We start from the raw sequence: 13164 nt of genomic DNA, 5'->3' as shown, positions 1-13164 counted from the left end.
TCAGCAGCGAGCAGAATTGTGAACTGTCCAATGGCCACCATGAGTTCATCCTTACATTCCCCAATGGTCAGTTTTTCCTCCTGAAACCTAATGGATGTGATCTTCAAAAATGTTGCCAATGTCAAGCATGTTGGCCAGAAAACAGTGAAAACGCTCAGAGCATATATGCTTTAAGTCATTGTTATCACTTGTAGCCAGTTGCATTTTAATGGCTGGCAATAGTCTTGATATTTTTAACAGTGTTTCATGCCTCCACGCAGACCATCTGATATTGTGAAACTTACCCAGTTTCACAAAGGGGATCCCATTTTCATGACACAATTTCTTTAGCACAGCAGTGTGTTTTGGTCCACCTTTCTGTAAATAAACTGGAGCAGCTGACCACAGATCGATTAAAAGTCTCACACTAAGAACGTTGCGATCAGCTGATTTGGCGCAGTTCTCCAGTGTGTGTGCGGTGCACAGGATGTGCACAAGCGAGTCTCCCACCGCAGCCAGTCGGCGTAGTTTTGGCACAACTCCGATGTACCCACCAACGTTAACAGCAGCCCCGTCTGTGCACACAGAGACCAACTTTTTCTTCCAGTCATCCAAGCCTGCCTCCTGGAAAAGCTTCAATCCAGTCCGTCTGTTATGGCCTGCGCGGTTCGGTCAGCACCCAGTTCAATTAGTCCAAGAAAGTCCGAAGTAAACTTCCGTTGCTGGACACGGACACGATGTAAACAATCTCCTGCTCCGGCTTTTTGTGATGTCCTCAGATCCATCAAAAAGTAGCCCCCAAAATTCAGCAGACTTCAACTTTAGTCTCAACTCCCCACTGATAGTTTGCGCAATGGTCTGCATTATTCGTGTCCCCCCTTCACGGTGAGTGATATGCGCCTCCGATATTTACTCCTAGCCGCTTCAGTAAAGGAATATCCTCAGCATAGGACGTGCATGTTAGCTTTATGAAAGGCGAGGAGAAAAATATTACACAGAGCTTGCCGTTGCTCTTCATTCAGCTTGCCTTGCCATCTAGCAAGTGGGTGGTTGGATAGTTCTTCTGTAGTAGCTTGTTTATTAGCAATAACTTGTGGCCACATTAACATGCTCCTTGCTCTTTTCATGTTTTTCAAACATGGTGGTTGAAATTTTTCGAGTCTGTATGAAACGTACCCGTTTTGTCCGCTAGATGTGGATGCGAGCCAGTGTTAATTTCGTCAACGAAAACTATGACGAAAAATGTTCGTCAACGACCTTTTTTACATGACTAAGACGAGCTAAAAATAGATTCTTGATAACGAAAATTTGACGAAATGTATATTTAGTTTTCGTTGACGAGATGAGATGGGACTAAGGTGTTAATGGTGGACTATCGGACATTCAAAATGCAGGGTATTTCCCCCCAAGTGTCCGTCTTGTCTGTCAAAATGCATCTTACATTTATAACTTGCAATATCATTATTTCGCTCTCTTCACTCCAGAAGAGCGATCTCCCTCTCTCTCTGTGTGCGGGGGGCGGGGCCTAACAGACACGCTGCAGCGGCAGAGATCTGCCGGGGACGGAACGTTCAGAGAGTATAGAGACACTCTACAAGACTCAATGTGGACAAAGCTCGTTTGCCATGTTTTCGCGTTAGCGCGTTGACACGAGTAGAGTAGTCTGTCCAAACAGCCGGCCAAAAGGCGTCATATTCAGTCGGAGAATGCACAATTTTCGACTTCCTTAACTCGTAGCTCTGTTGCCCCAATACGAGTAACGTTATCACATCAGGTGTGCAGAGGTGGGAGAAGTAGTCAGATCTTGTAGCTAAGTAAAAAAATACCATAGTATAGGAAGAGTTCCTCAAGTCAAAGTATGATCATCAAAATATATTTAAAGTAGCGACAGTAAAAGTAGTCATTGTGCAGATTGGTCCATTTCAGAATAATATATATGATATGTTTTATAATGATTGATCATGAAATGTTCTCAAAGCTGGTAAAGGTGCAGCTAGTTTGAAGGACTTTGTATACTGCAGGGTAGCTTGTGAATTTACTCCAGGTGGAACTAAAGTCTGATTTAACACTGATTATATTTCACATCATTCATCCACATCTGTAAAGTAACTAAAGGTATTAAATACATGTACTGTAGTGTAGAAAGTACACCATTTAAACTATGAACTGTAGTGGAGTAGAAGTACACAGAAGCAAAACATTTAAAATACTCCAGTAAAGTACAAGTACCCTCAACATTTTACTCAAGTACAGTACAATATTTTAACATAATTATACATTGTTGGAGCAGAACACCTCTGCTACGCGCCGTTCGTTGGATGAGGCTGGATCTCTATTAAATTAAGAAAGGAATTGAAAACACCGGAATCAAAGTTATAACAAATTATCTGAGTTTACTTCTAGTAGGAAACCAAACACATATACAAGGTTATACAGAGTACTCAAGTACTCCGGGCTTCAGGTTTGTGACGCGGTTTTACAGGTAGACAGACCAGCCTTCAGGAAACGAGGAAGTACAGACTTCAGGTTTGGGATGCTGGTTTACACGTCTCTAGGACCAGCCTTCAGCAAACCAGAAGCATTTTTACATACAAAACCAACCGTATACATATCCCTATTTTGGGGCGGAGATGTGTTGAATGTTCCCTTCCCCTTTTATTCGACAGCGAATTAGAGAGCCCCTGGGGAGGAGCTGTTTAAGCTGCTCACCTCCCCCAAGTGTCCTGATTGGCTGGATTCACTTCTGGTCGAGGTCAATCAGAGTTCCGAACAGAGAGTGAGATCCTAAATTTCACCAGGTCAAAAGTCAACGTTTATCTCCACCTTATCTACACCACATTCCCTTCCCATGCGTTCTTTCACCTATTTAACGATGTCTTTAACGACTTAAAAACAGCATCTGGCTTTTAGGGATGATAAGAAGCGATGTTGGTGTGTGACACACAGAATCTCTAAGTCAGTGAGTTGTGATTACATAAAACAGTTCAAACAATACATGTTCACTAAAATACAATTCAAAATAATACATGTTTACTTCAATACAGTGTAGAATCATATCTTTTTACTTCAATCCCCCTTTTGATCTCACCTCACGAGATCAACATATAGCATTTGAAACATTACCACTGTCATTCTTTTTTCCTACTGTGTCTGTCCCAACATTTATATAAACCCATCAGAAGCTGGGATATAGAGCACTTTAAACCTTTAGGAACAGTCCACAACAAGAACTTCTTATGACAGTGGAGGGAGAATAAAATATGTCTAAAAAGCAAAGTCCTTGTCAGCTGAGTCATCTTTACTCTTCCCTCAATGGTGGAACTGATGAGTCTAACACACAATGAGCAGATACAAGGCACCCAACAACAACCACATGTCACTAAAATGGCAATAAAGTAGCCACAGAAATTAGAAAAGGACATTATCATACTTGTCCCCTCTTTTGGTAACACATAGTTCTGTAGAATAAAAAATACCAATCCCTTATATTGTGGGATATAAAAATAAAGTTGAAAGTTCCTCAAAAAAAAATGGATGTTCAGGACAAAGTTCCACACCGGCTATATCAACCTGTTTCAGCGGGAAATGGAGTTCCCATTGTGCCGTCTGGTTTGCCATATCTTCGTCCCCTCAGCCCGCTGACGGCGGCTTCTGGGGTGCCTGCTAGAGAGATGTGGCCTGATTGTCCTCCCCCGGCCCGCTGATGGCGGCCTCCGGGTCGATGCTGAGAGAGAGTCCCGATCCTCCCCCTCCTCCGGCCCGCTGATGGCGGCTTCCGGGTCGACTGCTGGAGAGATGTCCTGATCCCTCCTCCTCCGGTCCGCTGATGGCGCCTCCTGGGTCGACTGCCTTGACGAGAGCCAGATCTGTTCTGATGTCGTCTAGGGTCCTCGCAGGTGTTTTTCCCGACCGCACACTGGCTCCAGTGGTACCAGTTGTCTCCCTTTCCATCTAGGCGGACGGCATGGGAGGTCCCCTTCAACCAGACGTAATCTGCTGTGTTGGCCTCTGTGTTTCTCGGGTCCCCTTTTGACGTCAGCAGCCTGTGTGGAGAAGTCTCATACCAAGCCCTTAAGTTGCTGGAAATATGGTTTTGAAATCATCTCTTCTACTTCTTTAGTGTTTATTGGCGGCACCAACTAGACTGGAGTGTGGACAAGAGACTATGCAGAAAATAATAAACAAAAAATAAAAATAATAAAAATAAAAATAAAAATAAAAAATAGAACAAAAATAAAAATAAAACAAAAAGGAACAAACTAACAAAACAAAAAATAACCAAAGCTAGATTATTTTAAATGCTATCAATTTCTCTTAAAAACGTAATAATCTCACATAATATTGTCTGATGTATATCCTATCCTTTTCCCCCTTTTTCTGAAATAGAACGCCGTTAACGGTGTTCTTATTTTCAGAAATATCGAGCCTTATACATCAGTTATTTAATATCAGCTATATATTTATTATTACTATTACTTATATATCAGGCATTAAATGTCAGCCTTCTTCCACGATTGACCTCGTCTACAGATGGAGCCTCTTATTTTGGACCCCAGCATACAGCTTCCTGCCTATTGCCAGCCAGTTACCTGCCTAAGACCTGCCAAAGACCAGTATTCAGGAATGTTAGGCCCTCCCACTATTCTCCAATTTCAGGGGTTAACCAGGAGATGGCGCCTATATATTAAATAACTATGGCCAAACTAAGACTTAGTTTTTCACAAGAGACAATGCAGATATTATATAAAAACTAAAGTTAAAATCTTGTTTTTAACCTGTTCCACTCTGAGCCTGTTTTTCAGGTCTCAGGCTCGAAAATGACATTCCCAGAACAAATGACCATATCTTCCCTTCTAAAAGGGTTAAATTAATAATCTTTTCTCAAAGTAATGATAAACCTGTGAGTTGGATGTAGAAGTGTCAGAATCAATATAAATGTTTTTTATTTTAAAGAAAATTCAGATTTTACATAGTAAAAAACTGTAAATTATAGTGTCCGTCCAAAAATTATTTTTTACAGATAGTGAAAACTACCCTTGGATGATGGGTTAGTAGACTAAAAGCTTTAGGAATCCAAAGTACAACATATAATAAGTACCCTGTATCAAGATTGATGCAAAACAAGTGAAATTGACCTTTTTAGAGAGATTTAGCCAAAAACTGGGCCATCTGGGGTCATTTGGGTGGATTTGACCTATCTCTGGCCCCCCTTGCTCGATCTGGTTGGTTGACATACCCTTGTGACCGTTAGAGCCAATAGAATCGAAGGAGGATACTCACATACACATACATTGTAAAGAAAAAATGTTGCCACTTCGCGTGTGGAAAGCGAAACTAAACTGGAGGAATGTCTCCTTCTGGAGTTTGGAAACTAAAACGCAGTTGTATTGCTTATGGATTATCAGAAATAATTTCAAAGAAGGCACAGACACATAGGATGAACCTATGGATTAACTGCAGCATCGTTTTTTTATCGTTTTAATGCCATTGAAGACCACTTTTGACCAAGGTAAGCCATATTTATATGTTTAGCTTCTTGGCTCCACATGTGATGATGTACGCTTTCGTTGATAGCGTCGCGAATGTTTATCACTGAGTGTTGAGGTGGGCACCGTTAGATTCAGTGTCTCCAGGACACCAAAAAATAGTGTTTGGTTGTGCATCTAGGATAAGTAATAAGGGAGTTCTGAGTGAGTTTATGTGCCTTAGTCGGTCCCGTTTTTTCGATCGAGGCTAATTCAGAGGCTGAGTGCTAGCATTGTGGGTTTTTTTTGAAAAAAAAAATTAAAAAGATCAGTAGCTGAGTTTCTTCCCGTTACATGGATATAACACATTCATAGTTTTATTCAATATTAAGATTCCTTAGACGTTGTTTCCTGCAAATGACGCGTTTATCCGCCCGGTACCGGGGGGAAGGCGTGAAACAGGTTAATGCCCCAAGAGCAATAACATCTTGTCACAAGCTTTTTGGAAGAAAAAGACTTCAAGAGACCTGTAGTTGACTAATTACAGGCCTCAATAAAGTTATGCCATTGGTTGTGAAAAACAACGGTGGACATAGTGGACGATGCTCTGATGTCATCACCCTCGCACATTGGTCATATGTTTATGAGATCACTGTGATTCACTTCTCCGCGGCTCCTCCGTGCAGAGAGGCCCCCCCCCGTTGACAATTCACGAGCGTCTAACTCTCCCCCCCCCCCCCCCGTCGCACCTTCTAACAGAACCCCCCCCCCCCCCCATATCTGGATTTGGCCCACAGACCTAGAGAGTAGCAAAATACAGTGAGTCCTAAACACAAGTAGTCAGGGTTCATTTATAACGCTTATTTTGATTTATTTTTTCTCAAATGATGCTGTATGTTTCACTTTCTGAAAGCGTTAGAATCGCACATGAAAAATATTGAAAGCTGCCAGCTGCCCTCGGCCATGTCTTTGGCGGTGATCCAAGCTTCGGTACCACAGGGGGGGTTGGGACACACACATTCCGATGGCCAATTCGTTTTAAACAAAGAGTAGGCTATACTCAACATAGTGGGGTGGGGGCTGGTGAACGGTATGGTCAATGTTTGTAAACACTGTGACATTTTGACTTTATTTGATCATTTCAGTTAAAAACTAACGTTCATATTTCATATTACTGTTTTGCCTGGCTGGACCTGTAATTTACAGGAAAGGAGTGCACGCTACTAAAGAGACACGCTACCATGGAAACCAAACAATGGTGTTGCTGTATTGAAGTCCGAGTGGAAACAGTCATATTTGGAGCGTTATGTTAGAATGAAACAGCGAGGGTCGTGACTCACAAAAAAAAAGTGTTACTTCACTAACTGTAAGCTTGTCACTCAGAGTAACCTACAGTTAACTTAACTGTTGGAAAAGAAAGATCAGGGGGGGAGAGAGCTGTGATGGGCCATTAGGAGTGTGAACACACAGCTGAGAGCTGCCGTTTCATTCTGACTGTTTAAAAAACGGTAACAACGGACTATTTTTCTTAGCGGATGCATGTAAATTTAAATCAATACATACAACTATTTTTAAATCAATAAAAATATTTTCTAAATCCATAAAAGCATTTTAATTAATATTGGGAGTCATGTCGTTACTTTGTGGCCATGTAATAAGCGGGATAATTTGCAGCGACTTGGTCATTATGGGGAAAAATAACACCCAGGGATCAAGATCCCTCCGTGACGCGGAGGGATCAGTAATTTTTAGTGAATTACTGAGTTTAGGCACGTTAATAACATTTTAATGAAGTTGAATACAGTATATTCATATTTGTCAGTGATTTCATGTCAATTCGGCGAACATAAACGATTAAATTAGATTAAAAATCGAGAGCCGGCTGCTGTTCGTTACGGCAACCCAACTAGGACACTTGACACAGTGGCTTTTGGCAAAGCACACAAAGAAAACAAAAAAAACAGAGAGAGATGAGTTATTGTTATTACAACGTGACTTCACTATTATTTAACAACTATTTTTATTGGGTTCTTTTATTTGGGGTTAAGTACATTGTCAGAATAAGTGAGAAATGGATTTAACTTCTGTTAGACAGCTATCATACTGAATAAATATTTATGCAAAAATGTATGGCATTAATAATGTATATCTAATTACATTTAAAAATGTATGGCATTAATAATGTATATCTAATTACATTAACTGTGAATGTCTTTCATTTTATTTAAAATGAAATAAAATTACATAAAACATTTTCCATAAAAAAGTTGATTCAAGAACAAATCAGTACTTTTCTTATATGACTATTATTGCTAAATTTGAAAGGTCTTTACCAGCTTTGGAATTATATATATATATATATAGCACCTTCTGCCATCCCATCTCTACTGACAATCATTAACACTTAGATTTTATGATATCGTAAGCATCTTCAGTGATTGACTTAAACATTGAGAATGTATTTATTAACTTCTGACATTTTCATATACAAATGTGATCATACACCAACACACTTTTTTAATTGAGTTGTGCAACATGGCGGACCATCTCGCACATGCGCACATGCATAACATCTCGCACATGCGCATAACAACATGGTGATGTTTTGTAAATGATTACATGTCTTATTTAGCACAGACTATGATCCTATCCGTGACATATGGATCTTAACAAAGATCCGCTATACATTAGTACCAGATATACTGTACACGGATGTTACGTGCCAGGCAGGCTGTACTTGTGTGATTCTCCTTCCCTCCTGTTTTTCTCTTCTCCCTGTCTTCTGCACAGCTAATCAGCAGTTGATGAGGACCTGCCTGTGCACCAGAGTCTGATGGCTGATTGGATCCTCTCACCCTCAGCTGGCCTATCAGGGCCGACCATAAAGGAGGCACCCAGGAAGTCTTCTCGCTCTCTCACTCTGGGTAGATTGCTGCTGGAGGAGCATGCAATTGACTGCCTTGTAGAATAAACATTTCTCTTTATTTTGTATAATCTTTGTTGAAAGTGTGTGTGTTGAGAGGTGGAGTAGTTAGGTAAGTCTGGGGTACCCTGTACACTTCTCATCACGTAGATAACTAATGTTAAGACACACTAGGTTAGCGGATTGTTGCCACCCCTGTATTCTGTTTTTGTCCAATTCTGAGTAGTTTAGGTAGTGAGGGTTTTTGTTTGAGTTTTGGTTTCAAAGGATAGACGTAGAGATAGGCCTGGTTTTGTTATGCTTGTTTCTTTTGTTTGGCACAATCCTTCGACTCCTCCTCCTCCTCACACACAGAGTATTTCTGTAAGGTTCTGTTCAGTTTAAAAGGTTTACAAGAATAAACCTTTTGTCAAACCTTTACGCTGACTCTCATTTTATTGGTTGTTGTGTTATTGTCTCCAGGTCCCCTAGACCTTAGTGGGGACGTAACAACGGACATTTTAGTGAACCAGACCAGCTATTTCCGCCGGGTCTTCGCTTCCCGGGCATCACGTTGTTTACAAGTGTGTTCAGATGCTAAATAAAAGTTTAGCTTGTACTTTTGATACCCCGCCTCTCGGCACCACAACATCCAGTTTACTGTATTTCACATGAGCGATGTCGAACATTGAAAAGTCCTTATAAAATCTCTGTTATTAGATCAGTACTTTTCTTATATGACTATTATTGACTTGAACACTGAGAATGTATTTATTAACTTCAGACATTTGAAATATTTGAAATCAGATGAAAACAAACTGTAACGGACCCTGCCGTGTTATCTATGATTACTATGCCTTACTGTACATTCATAATTTCAGCCGGAGGTAGGTGGTAGGCGTTGCGGAGGAGCAGATTGCGAGTGAGGTGCCTGTTCTAAACGAACTATTCCAGCTGTTATAAAGCATTAAATAAAAAGTAAGCAAGGAATACAGAATGTTTCGTTACGTTACTTTGTTGAGAATGTGGCCATGTACATGTAATACATGGGATCATTTGCAGCGACTTGGTCATTGTGGGGAAAAATAACACCCATCCTGATCGTTTCAATGAAGTTGAATACAGAATATTCATATTTGTCAGTGATTTCATGTCAATTCGGCGAACATAAACATCAATGATGATGATTAAATTAGGATTAAAAATCGGGAGAGCCGGCTCGTTCGTTTTTTTCCGACTAAACAACATTATTTAAATGATTACATGTCTTATTTAGCACAGACTATGATCCTATCCGTGACATATGGATCTTAACAACAAAGAAGTTGATTTCACATGACTCCAGTGTGGAACCCCACTGCACCCCCTGGTGGATCAATGATCCATTGCAGCTGGCTTCACAATAATTAAATGTATTTATCACGGGGGCGGTATCAAGTCAGACTGGGGGCCGGCCGGCCGGCCATCACGGAACGTGCACGAACCGATCACGACCCTCGCATTTTAAAACTGTCCAAAATAAGACGCTTCATCTGTAGTTTCTATGAATATAACGTGCAGAACCCCAGAAGCTATTTCTGTACACTGCTGTTTCATTGGCTTCTAATGGAGGAGACTCAAATGTATGTTTTTCCTAATTGTATTGTCCAACATCTCACAAATAGAACAAAATACCTCATCAGAGCTGGATAGTGTTCCAGTGTTCAGTTTCTCCAGAGACAACAAGAAAACAATGTGGCAGTGTTCAAAGAGTATTTAATCAAGATATGAAATACATTTCTCACTATGAAAAAGTAGGCTGTATGGTACATGCTTGTTTAAATTGAGGAAAGTATGTTATATTTGTTTCTTGCATGTTTATTAAAAAGACAATGTAAAGGTCCATTTATTCTCTCTAGAGTCCATTTTAGATTAAAATGCACAAGATAAATACTAATGAGGTGTTGTAATATCATTATGGTCTGAGGCATGGTGTTCCAGAAAACCTCATGGAGCTTCCAACAAGGACAGGTTTCATACTTTTGGAAGCATGAAGGGGCTCAGATAGAAGCAATCTTCCATTTAGATTGTGATATTATACAATACATGGATGACCTGATTTTCTTCTTGTTTGTATTATGAGGTTTCCTGGAATCATCTTTGCAGTGGTAATCAGCCCTCCCTACATTATGTATGACTCTATGCATAATGTTTACTTAGATATTGACCTACTTATTTGTTTGCAAATCCATACAATATGGAGATTAGCAACTCAATTAAATAAAGTTATTACATATTTTTATTGACTTAACTAGGTAAGTCAAATTGTAGACAAATACGATTTTGTTACCTGAAAACTGAAAAAAACATGAACTACAGGGACACAAAAATTATGACTAGCGAAGACAACATTGATGAGAAACAGCAACAACAGCAAATATTTCTTTAATCAAATTGAGGAAAATGTAAAGATACCAACTCCTTGTGAGTTGGTATCAGAAAAAAATGACAGCAGATCTACACGCATAACTACTGACAGGTTAGGGCAAATAAAGCCTCCCAGACAGAAATTGGCAAACATAAACATGATGTCAGACCGACTAGAAAAAATATCTAATTTTACTTCGATAAGTAGCCTAATCCAGGAGAACATGCTTGTCGGAGCCAATTAGCACTCTGGGTATAAAGGTAGGAACCAAGCGGCAAACTCTGGGGAAGAGCCGGGACGCCAATACGGAAGTGCCACAAAATGCAGTTCATATATTGGCCGATAGGCGCTGACTGCAGAAAGGAGCAATTTCCATAGACCCCCATGTTAAAATGCCCAATTTTACAGCCTAAAAAAACATGTTTCTACCCATGGATCCAATAAATATTATTATAGATATAGTTAGATTCCACCTTCATGATTATGAATCTGTGAGTGAATTGTTTTCTAACGCGACCCTTTTATTTATATTAGGTCTTAAAGTTTTTGCATAAATTAGGGCGTGGTCACATTGAGTGACAGCTCTGTCAAGTCACTGCTGCTGTTAGCTTCTTGTCTCTTTGCTAGCTGCCTGCTCCGTGAAGCTACAGGGACTCTGCCTGCTCAGTTCATCCAGGGAACACAACTTGACCCCGGCCGTGTTTGTTTGTTCTTCATGCTTATATATCGGACTATTGTGACTCGCTCTGCGGTTAAAACAGACGGTGCATGAATGCGGTTTTGCGGTAATTGAAATTCGAGTACTTTATTTATGTGTTTATGATTTTAATCAGCTACGTAATGAATGTGTTAGCGTGTAAGTGAGTGGTAGCTACATCGGTGCTAACGATGCTAATCGTAGCCTCCAAGTTAAAACCATAGACCGTATATATAAAGGTTAAAACGAAATAGACAAGTGTTAAGCGTTAAGTGGGATAATACTGTAGAACAAACGGCTTCTGTTTGAGGTTGATAAAATAAGGTCATCCTTGTAACTTAGAGATATTTTATTATGTAGGTAGGAACTTTATGCATCGCTAAGGTTAATTTAAATTGGCTATGCTCGAGTATGTAGACAAGCTAATGTCGAAGTAGTGTATGTGAAATCAACCTCACAATAAGATGTGTGTATATTACAATTATTAATGTCATATTTCAAGATGATTACTTAGATATTACAATATGGATGGTTGAGCTAGAGTTCATTATTGAGCTTACACGTTAACGTCACAGTCATCTGAAGAACGAACCCAAACCTTGTTGTTTTTATTAATTGCATTACCAAATTGGTATCAAATAAACAGTAAGCATTGGTAACACAACTTCCAAAGTTACAGTAAAATAAAAAGGACCCTGACTCGGACAATACACAATCCAACATGTTCAACAGAAGAGAATAAGTTATATTGTTTGTACACATGGTACTTTACATATATATCTGTTTGTTTAAACTGTCCAGGTGATGCAGACAGGCTGGACCAGAGAGTGAGAGACAGCACTGGACTCCTCACAGCAGTGAACTTCAGCACAGGTACAAATACTCTTTTTTCATACTGTACAAAGAATCAAGAAAGATATTGGTTTAAATAAATGAAGTATTGACTTTAATACACTGATATACATTCCATTAAACAATACTAAATACTAGATAACCTACACATCAGTTAAGTTGAGGGTTTTTTCCATGCAAAAGGTTACATTTAGATGTTAACAAGCAATATGACTTGTCAGCTTTCTAATTTAATGTATTGAAAGCAAAGCTATTTAACACATAGTGACAACTGCTACTATTTATCTCTCAATATTGTCTGTAAAAAACGTGGTAAAAGTGATTCTTTCAGTGAGACAACAGAGCAAGCTTCTACAGTTGCACTACGTTTTGATAACAGTTCAATATTATTTTGATAATAAAATATATTTCAATGTTGATGCATTTCATAATGTTCATTTATAATCTGATTGTCTTTGTAGCTCACTGTTGAAATAAAAAAAAAACGTACAAAACATATAAAATAATTATATCTACAGCCCCTAAACACACAAACACACCGCTTTCATAAATAACACAATAATAATATGTTTTATGTTTCCTGTAATTTTTGTTAGGAAAGGACATGCCTGAAAGACACGACTCAACATTTTCTCCTTCTCTGCGGGTCAAGAAGAACATCCAAGAGGAAAATTAAAAGCTGATGTTATGAGATTTTAAGACCAGTACAGGACATTCACTAAGAAACTACTTTTATTGTGAAAACAAAGTCAGCTGATCGGATGCACCTATTTCCACATCTACACTCCATCAGCTGATTATTTCTATTTGCCTCACTTTATGAGCTTCACATCACTTGTGCCTTGTACCGCAGAGTTTGCAA

Source organism: Trematomus bernacchii, unplaced genomic scaffold (genome assembly GCF_902827165.1).
Source record: "Trematomus bernacchii unplaced genomic scaffold, fTreBer1.1, whole genome shotgun sequence".
Taxonomy (NCBI): Eukaryota; Metazoa; Chordata; class Actinopteri; order Perciformes; family Nototheniidae; genus Trematomus; species Trematomus bernacchii.
Note: the sequence above shows the minus strand (reverse complement) of the source record.